This window comes from Pezoporus flaviventris, unplaced genomic scaffold (genome assembly GCF_033815535.1).
Source record: "Pezoporus flaviventris isolate CSIRO_AGI_PZ_B2104156 unplaced genomic scaffold, CSIRO_AGI_Pfla_v1 ptg000002l, whole genome shotgun sequence".
NCBI classification, from domain to species: Eukaryota; Metazoa; Chordata; class Aves; order Psittaciformes; family Psittacidae; genus Pezoporus; species Pezoporus flaviventris.
This window is the reverse complement of record NW_026892550.1, coordinates 62,365,590-62,375,193: the sequence shown is the minus strand read 5'-3', so window position 1 is coordinate 62,375,193 and position 9,604 is coordinate 62,365,590. Positions and strand designations below refer to the sequence as shown.

General features: G+C 38.1%; 1 long non-coding RNA gene across 1 annotated transcript; it reads right to left on the bottom strand.

Moving 5' to 3' along the window:
* Positions 1–2,726: 2,726 nt before the first annotated feature.
* LOC133275667 (uncharacterized) lies at positions 2,727–5,119 on the bottom strand. Its single transcript, XR_009745653.1, has 3 exons — positions 5,004–5,119; positions 4,253–4,323; positions 2,727–2,818 (listed from the first exon to the last, which is right to left on the bottom strand). It is a non-coding gene; the product is annotated as an uncharacterized LOC133275667 (long non-coding RNA).
* Positions 5,120–9,604: the final 4,485 nt, after the last annotated feature.

Here is a 9,604-nt window from a genome sequence, read left to right as displayed (position 1 = left end):
AGATGGAGGGTAGAAATTGCATCCTGCTTTAGTTAGCAGGCCACCTTCCTTTCTTTTGCTACAGAAGTGCCACTACACTTTAATATTCTAAAACTATAATGCACAAGATAGAGCACAAAGGGCTTTGGTTTTATTTCCTGGGCATGTTTTTCTGCCTTTCAAATTAAGTAACACAGAAGGGTCTTTACTGAAAGACCTTGGGGCAGATTCTTAGCTGGTAGAAATTATCATTACTAAAATCAACAGAGACATGATGGTTTCAAACAGCTGTCGAGCCTCCTCTTCTGTTTTATGAGCAAGTCTTGAATGTGGCCATTAAAGGCCATCACAGAATTTCCATGCCTCAGACATCAAGGACAAAAATCTGCCTCCACTACAGGTTCTGGCAAATGTGCTACTGGTTTTAATGAAGCTCAGCTATTTCTTACTTAATTGTTAGAGCATGGACTCTTCAAAAGCTTAGAATTTTTCAGTTTTTCTGAAACTTAGAAATTTTTGATCTCTTAGAGAAGTAATGAGCTGTGTTTTCCTTTTCCCAAATTTAAAACCTACATTAATACAATCAATAAGTAAATGAATCAACCTATTAATTTAACATTTCTGGGTTTGGGTTTTTTTTAGTAACACACAGTCTTTACTCATTTACTAAGAATTATAGACAGGACAAGACCAGGATGTCACCATTCTTAATATGATCTATAGCTCAGAGTTCACACCAGAGTTCAACAAGTCTTGATTACTACCTACAGACATTTCATTTAATAAAAGAAACAAGCATGCATTTTCTCCATATACAACACTACTGTAATAAATGTTCCTTCTACAATATCTATACTTCCATAGTTTCTTTAAAATTCACTCTAATATTACTCCACAGATTACTGTAATAGGAATTAGATAACAAAATCAAATGTAGGTTACCACTGTGCAGGGCAACATATAAATACACATAAAATACACATGGAAAATTAACTTCCAAGGCTCTTAAAAGAGTAGAGATATATTAAACTGATTTAAATAATAAAGGTTCTTAAAATAATTGTATTCAACTTTCTGTTTTATTATGTATCTCATTAGAGTATTATCAGTGTAATCAGTAAATTTCCAAAAGCTCAGTGATTCAGACACTGCTTTATGCTTGCCACCATTTGAAAATAAAATTAATTTTGATACACATTTTATCAGAAACTCAATACAGGTCCCGCAAATAGAGTTCTGCAGCAATGCTCATAATTTTTAGGGTCTACTAAAGTTTTTTAGTGAAAACTAATTACTCATTCTCAGTATGAAACATCGATGGAGTTGGCGGTAGAATCATACTTGGGTTGCAGCACTCCTTGCCCTCTCAGCCAAAATTCACACAGCCAAGGGTGCTGGCTACCTGTAAAACAGTGATATCATCATTTCCAATTGTCTCCTTTCTAAAGACATGTAAACAAAATCATAGCATCAACCAATACAGCTCTTTGCAAAGCTGTAATTCCACAAACAAAGCAAATTCAAGAAATAGCAACTCCAGAATATTTCACGTTTTGAAAATGCAAAGCTATACCTGTGAAAAAGAAGGCATTTTTATCATTCACTTGAACAAGACTATTTTAGTATTCCCACACTTGTGACATACATTGATCCAACAAAACATCAGTTTTTTTCCATTAGGTCAATAATAAATATTCCACAATGTTTATGTACATGCAGATCATAAAACATTAAACCTATATGAAAAAGCACAAAATCTCTCCTTTTTTATTGATTTATGTTAAAAGAGTTATTCAGATCATTTGATACCAATGAAAAATTCATTTTGATCACAAGTAACAGTTCAATAATCTAAACTGCAGTACTACAGTTCTTTTCTAGTTTGTAGATCGCCACACACCATGACTCCACCTTACATGCCAGATGACACAATGAAACACTGTTCTCATTTAAACACCACAGAAAGCTCCAGTCTGGTTAAATAATTTATTGAGAAGATCTTAGGCACTTTGAGAATGCAAGAAAAAAATCCTATTATAAACAGTACTTAGAACTTATGAAGTGCTCTGTATCTTCATAATATGCCTCAAACAAGTATGGAAGTATTGTGCACACTGTCCAAGTAAGGCCACTGAAATGGACCTCTTTAATGTAATATTAATAACGTAAGTATAAAAACAAACAGCAGCATGTACCTAAACAGACATTGTACACATAGCTAGCTTTGAACTCATAAGAAATAATGTATCAAGGCGGTGTAAAGCTGAAGTTCAGGCCCAGGCTAGAAGAATGTGTATCATAAGGGGACAATCAAGAGAGAACTCATAAATCTAGGGGAACCTGTTCAGTGGGCTCTAGATCAAGCCCCAGTGGAGAGGATAAAGCGTATCTGAAAGAATTTTGGTTTCATTGTTCACTTTTCCTTCTCTATTTTACCACTAACTAGCACAGCTTTCCCAGAGAACCTGTAGCTGCCCATCCCTAACAGTGCTCAAGGTCAGGCTGGACAGGGCTTTGAGTAACCTAGTCTAGTGGAAGGTGTCCCTGGGGTTGGAACTAGATGATCTTTAAGGTCTCTTCCAACCTAAACCATTCTGTGATTCTATGATTTTTTTTTCCCTATGTTTTAGTGATAGCCTCATTTTCCTTTTATTAATAATTTTTTATTTTCTGCAACTAAAAGGATCTTTGCTTAGATCTATCCATCAATGGGTGAATTGCTGCCAACTTTGAGAAAAGATATAAAAATAATTAACCCCTTTAAATGTTACATCTTTTCAGAATTCAATCTCATCCTCATGGCTGTAAGAAAGTGGATCTCAAGACACAGTGTGGAATCCTGTGAGAAATCTCTAAATTAAGGATCAGTAAGAAAGAAGAGATGCACAGACTGCTTCCCCATGAAGTTCTTTCTTTTTGGAAGTGTTCTATTTGACTCCCTTCCTGTAGGAAACCAGAAATATAAATAACTCACAATTACTATGTTATCTGTTTGAAATTACATTTTTAACAGCAGGTTAAAAATTATTATTAAAACTTTAGAAGTTCTGTCTCCTACCCCAAAATACAGGAAACTTTAGGATTATTACCTGTCCACTCAGCTCTGTCAAAACAATTTAATTCCACAAACTTCCAGACTAGTTCACTGACTTCTTGATACAACAGCACTCTCAGGGAACATACAGCTGTCATTTAGAAGTGTTTCCCAAAGTTTTGTTTGTACAGATTACCTTCTCCTGAGACACACAAGTGCTCTTCATGCTAAAAGTTCAAACCCTTTTGAAAGCCATGCTTGGTGGAGCAACACACAAGCCTCCCAGAAGAACTGAACGTTTGGTGTGAGGTCACATAAAAAAACACAGGCCCAGAGAGAACAGCAGGCACAGTCCCTCTGCTTCTTCAAGCTGACAGAGGAATAAGATTTGAATGTCCTCAGGGCCTTTCTCCATTACATATATTCAGAGAAGTTTATCATAAACAGTTCCACTGACAGTACAGTGCTAGCATCCCAGACTTTGTATTAGCAAAAAATGACTGCTGGAAAAAAGTATTCCTCCTGAACAACCAACTGACCCTTGAGTTTCCAAAAAATGTTGAATGGCAGTAGAAACTCACTTGACTTCCACCGTACTTGATGATTTGCTAGCAAAATTCAACAGCTAGTCCATAATGTACACATTGTCCTTCAAACAATGTGTTTCCACATTAAAAATAACTAAATATCATTATCCCAGTGGATGGGTATGAAAAATTGTTCATGACTATTGTCTTTTATGGAAGTCAACACTCTATCATACCTGAGTGGTGACCTATACCTACTGATCTTGTCCCAGACATAGAAACTAATCTGTGACTTTGTACCATCCCTGGAACACTGTGATTCCTATTTAAAATAATAATTTAGGTCCTACTCTAAAAAAATATATGGGGAGTAGGAAAGTCAAAATGCTGGAATCATGACCACTTTAAATCATGGTTTTGCCAGATTCAGAACCGAACCCCTGCAGTAAGGGTTAAGTGCAGTCTGTTTACCTCATTCAAACAACATCTAGTCTGCAGTGACCATTCCTTGGGAAATTAGGGATTCCCTCACATCTGTAACAAATTACGTGGAGCAGTACAGCTCATCCTTAAAGTTCATTTGATAGTGATTGTAATACATGCCTTAAGGTTAGGATGCAGTGCTTAACTCAATCACTTGATTACACACAGAATTTCAACTTCTGTAGAAGCCAGGCTGCATATTAAAATTCTGGGATTGAGGACAACTCACCTGGAGGTCAGGGCCATTATTGTTCATATCTCACCACAGGCAGACCACATTCATACAGAGAATACCACTACCTAATGGGGAAACACACAATAGACCAAAAGAAGTTTTTGATTAAAGCTGTCCCAGAACAGATGGTTCCAGCATCTGCTATTGTGTCTCCTTATCCTGGGTTATTTATTTATTTTTTTAAAATATGGTTCGGCCTTAAGTTCAGTCAAAGTTCATCTGGCATCCACATCAGTTTACATCTTTATCCAAGGATCTTCTTTGTTCATGCATCTTCAGTCAAACGAAATAAATTATTCACACATTGCCACCTGTGTGTGAACCTACCACCTACTTAGATTTATTTCTCACTAAAGTGAATGGACTCTTCAGCTCTAGGTTTAGAAGAACGTACATGGTCCAATCTGTTTTTGACGACACTGCTGCCAAAATAGCTGTCAGCCTGCAGAACCAGGGAGACCCAAAACCTGATCGTTTGACAGTGCTCCATGTGGATAAAGTATTTTCATGGCCACATCGTAAACTCCTAGCCAAGCTGGGGTCTATGTTCCATTTTAATTACAGTGATGTTGAGCACCAATTTTTAGTTAAAGGTTGACTATTGTAAATAAACTAAGATCCACATGGTTGGGATTTGTTGTGCACCACGGGGGTGTGAGGGAAGAGAAGCAGGCCAAACGCAATCACTTCAATGAGGGGTTCCCAAACAACAGCCTCTGTAAGAATTAACTGTTTACAAAATCACCTGCTTCTTCCAACTTTTTCTGTGCATGACTGGGACTCAGACTATAGCTTTAATTCACTCCAGACTTATTTCATTCGGTCAGAATTTAGGCTGCCAACCCAATGCTTTCAATGCCCGTTTGGAGAAGCAAGATAGAAAAAGTTACTAAGGGTAGACTTTGTAACTCAGGCTAGTGGAGGCTAAACAGACACTTCAAAGAGATGGTATTACGTACACATTGCACTGGCACAAAAAAAGACACCACAGAAGTGCAATTAAGCCTGCAGAAGCATGTGTGATGCCAGAAATGTGGGGCAGCTTTCAGCACCATTATGAAGTCACTTAAAAGGCCAAAATGACTGATTTTTAGCACACTGTTAGCATGCATCTGGGAATGACTGTTAGGTATACTGGTACTTTCCTCCATATGCCAGAGCACTCAATAGTTCTGAAAACGATTTTTTGAGGAACGTATATATTTGAGATTAACTCCTCAGTTTCTGAAAGATAAATTATGCTACTGAATTAAATATATATTTCTGAAAGCTACATTACACATATGAATTAGACACATGCTACTCTAGGAGAATATATGACAATGGTTGCTGCCTCTATTTTCCACCTAAAAATGTTTATTTACCCTTTGGAAAGTAGCCTCAAATAGCCCAGTTCATATAGTACATATGCTATAGTTGCAGTTGTGCTATACATGGCACCTTAACATGTATTATATGAAAGCTACCACAAAGAATTTACCAAAGCTTCCATATCAAATATGAAATAACTTACACTGATTTATGTAACAAAGTGAAACGCACATGCAGTGCATCAACACAGAGAAAACCTGTGGAATTCTACTGGACATCCCGTCATCCAGCAGCTCAAAGCAGAGCTTCATGACCATTTGGTTTTAACACTGTCAGGCTACAGTTTCCATCCCCACACTTAGCAGGCAACAAAGAATACCAGGCACAAATATTTAGGTCCATTATTCAGTTCTGGCATGAACAATATCTTACTCAAAAAGACCTTTTTTCCTTTGGGAACTATTATAAGCATTTCAGAGTTCCCTTGATGATATCCTATACAAATTGTTCCTATAGCAAGCTAAGGATACTTCAAACACTGGAGCAAGGGACAGCATACACGTGGCTGGTAAACTGCAGTAGGGAGTGGATTACTACAGTGCCTGGTAGAAAAGAAAGATTTTCCCACAGCAGTTTGCTTTGTCTCTTTGTAACACACATAGAGACCCACTGATGAGGTGAATTACAGCAGGTAGTGAAAGTATGCAGACTATAGGCAAGAGGGCCTCTTGAGTCTTCATTCCCTCACAAAATGGCTTGCTTTAGCTGCCTTCTTAGCCTAGCCTATGTTGCAAAACTGAACACACGTAATTGAAGGTTTGTGTTAGTAGCTGACTTGATGTGCTAAAATAATCTGTAGTTCATATTCTCCGATGGGCCAATCAAGTGGAGTTAATACTGCTTTTGTACCCAGGTGGGACTCAGGTTTTTTTGAAGTCATGTTTAGAGAGCAGACGTATTAGTTTACAGTCCCAAATGGTCCAGGTGGCTTCAGCTGGTTTAGAGGATTTCTAAGAGCCATGGGGAACTCTGTGGTAGAGACATACCCTAAAAACCTGTCTGTGACTGTCTGGGCACCTATTTTCCCATAAAAAATATCCTAACAAGTCCTGTTCATTCATGTTATACCAGCTTTCACACCTCGTATTTGTGGTATGCAAAGACAAGCAACATGTTATTCTCAACCCCATGAAGTGATGTGGGCTATAGTATATGGCAGATAGAACCAACTTAAAATGTCCTGACAAAACTGAAAAAAATCTGTTACATCACAAACAGAAATATAAGCAAAAAATATAATGGTTTTACAAACTTCTGACTAACCACAAGATGCTTTAATGAAGACAGTCCAGCAGTTTTCCTTCCTCATTACCAGAGGAGTTGCCACAGCGAATGGACGTGCAGTTCCCAGCTGTGGGGAACTCCTGCCATAAAGACTGTCCCAGAGTCAGGGTTTCCTGATATTCCAGTTCTCTGCCTTGAAGCCACAGGAACCCTAGCCCCAGTGATGCAGCAGAGAGCCAGAAAAAACTCTCAGCTTCACTTCTAATGGGACTCTCAGGACAGTCAGACTTTCACCCAGAAAAAGCCAGAAGCACAGGAGCCCAGATGCCAAACCCTGAGAATCCTGCCCAAGCCCTCATTCCAAATTTCCAGATTCCTCTGTCCATCTAGCTGACAGAAAACAGGGAGATGGGACCTTTAAGTTTCAAGCAGCCATAACTGAGGCAGAAGCCTCAGAGTTTAGACTCTGAAGCTCAGTTTTGTTTCAAAGTAGTTTAAATGAACTGACTACTTTAGACAGATTCTTCTTCTCTTGCTAAATGAAACAGACAAGATTGAAAATGAGGTTTTTTCGGGTTTTTTTTTGGTTGTTTTTTTTTTTTTTTTCCCAGAAGTGAATCTGGAAATGGATTCAATCTGGAGTGCTCTCATTTTGAACATCTACAGTGGAGAATCTGGGACTGAGTGTTTCTCACTGGTCTGCGACATAGAGTGACCCCAACAAGAAAACAAAATCATAGAATCATGGAATATCTAGGACTGGAAGAGACTGATGAGGATCACCAAGTCTGACTCCCTGCTCCTTGCAGGACTACCTAAACCTAAGCAATAAAACAGAATCACTGGTTTCACAACACATCCCACAATTTAGTGAGAGAGCTACAAATAACAAGTACATTGTTACAAGGTATTCAGTGAAAAGTGTAGGGGCAGTGATAAGGAAAGGCTCCACTCCCATTTCATCTGATAAGAAAGTGGGTCTGAAACAAAATAAATGGCAAAGACAAAAGCATTTTTTGGAAGTTCAACTGAAATGCTGGCTAAAACAAAAGCAAAGCCACTCTCCCAAGAAGCTGAAGCCCACCTGCTTCACCTAGTGAAATGTCCCTGATACAGAGGGGTGATCTTCCCACACTAGTGTCTTAAATACAATTTCCCAGATGCAGATCCAGGTGAGTGTTGGTTTGTCCCCTGGCAACATTCCTCCTCATGGCACGCCAGACATTTGCTATCAGTGTAGAAAGATTGAATTTAGCCTTGACATTATCGCTGAGAAGACACATCTCGCACTTCATGGGCTTCATTGTCAAAGTGAGGTGATCACAAGTGAAGTTTTTCTGTGAATCAGGAACATGCAAATATGTGCTGTCAGACAACATCTGTTGGGAGTTTAGGAATAACTTGATGCTACTGCTTGCTTCTAACAAACCTGATGCCAGGAAATCATTTTGCTCAGCTTCTGCTCTTATCTGCAAACTCACGATAACTGTATTTCCCCAAACTGACACTAGCTGCTACACGTTTCCTCTTCTGTTCTAAGTACTGAGGAATTCACCGACTTTAAACATTAAAGCAATTAAATTCCCTTGCAAAATATGTATGACTGCCTGACAACAAACATAAAATAATCTAAGAAATAGTAAGTTCAAGTGCATGCCACAATCAGCCTTCTACCCTCTGAAGGGAGGGTATTCTGACACATTCAATACACACAATACAGGTACCACGACATATCATGCTATAGATAATAATACAGATAATGAGGGTTATGGCATAAGTAAGCGGAGTTTGATTGTCTCCTAGGCAAAACTAGAAGAAAATCTAGCTACATTCAAACACTGTAGCAGCAATAGCTTCCTTTTTTAAAACTTTCCAACCCTTTCACACATAATGGCACCATGCCCCAAAGACTCTCATCTATAGCCTTCATACTGTGAACAAATTACAGAATGTATTCAGCTCACACCATTACCATGTTTAATCATTTCTAAGTAATGAGCTTTATATGACAGAATCCAGGTTGCCTTAAAAGACTGATGTGTTTATTAACCATATTTCCTATGTATATGTCTTTACTTTAGAAGTATTCCCTTATCTCTGTTTATCAAAGGCTGGAAGTCTCCTGAAGTTGACACTCTGAACTAGCATGTACTAATACTGACCTTAACCTTGTATTATTAAAAAAGGTTCATAAAAAATACCCTGCATCAACCAGCTTGGGAAAAAAAAAACACCAACAACTTTGTTAAAGAAGCCATCATGTACTTTGAAAGCGTGGAAAGGAACATAAGATTAAATCAGATCTTCCTGCACAAAACTGCAAGAATCAGCCATTTCTATTCAGAGGTTTTAAAGAACATTCAACCTTCCTCAAGTCTTGCTTATACATCTTTATATCACCCTATCACTACATAGCTTGAAGTTTTGAGCACTTCATATTATACAAGGTCAACAGTACATTCCACTGAATTTCTGGGAAATGTTGCCCATCACAGATCTGTGTAAAATTTCTGCGTAGAAACTGACCTTCACAAACTGTCAGCTCTTTCTTAGTCTGGCAACCTGATCTAAATCCCATTTTGGGAAATCATTCTCTATTTAATTAATACACCTCAAACTCACCTCCTCTGAGAACTGGTACAGGTATACATAGAAAGAGATATTCATGCAGGCAGCACTTGAAGGAGGAAGAAAGGTTATTTACTAATAGCTGTACTACTTTGATCATACAGATTTATATTCCTCACTTCC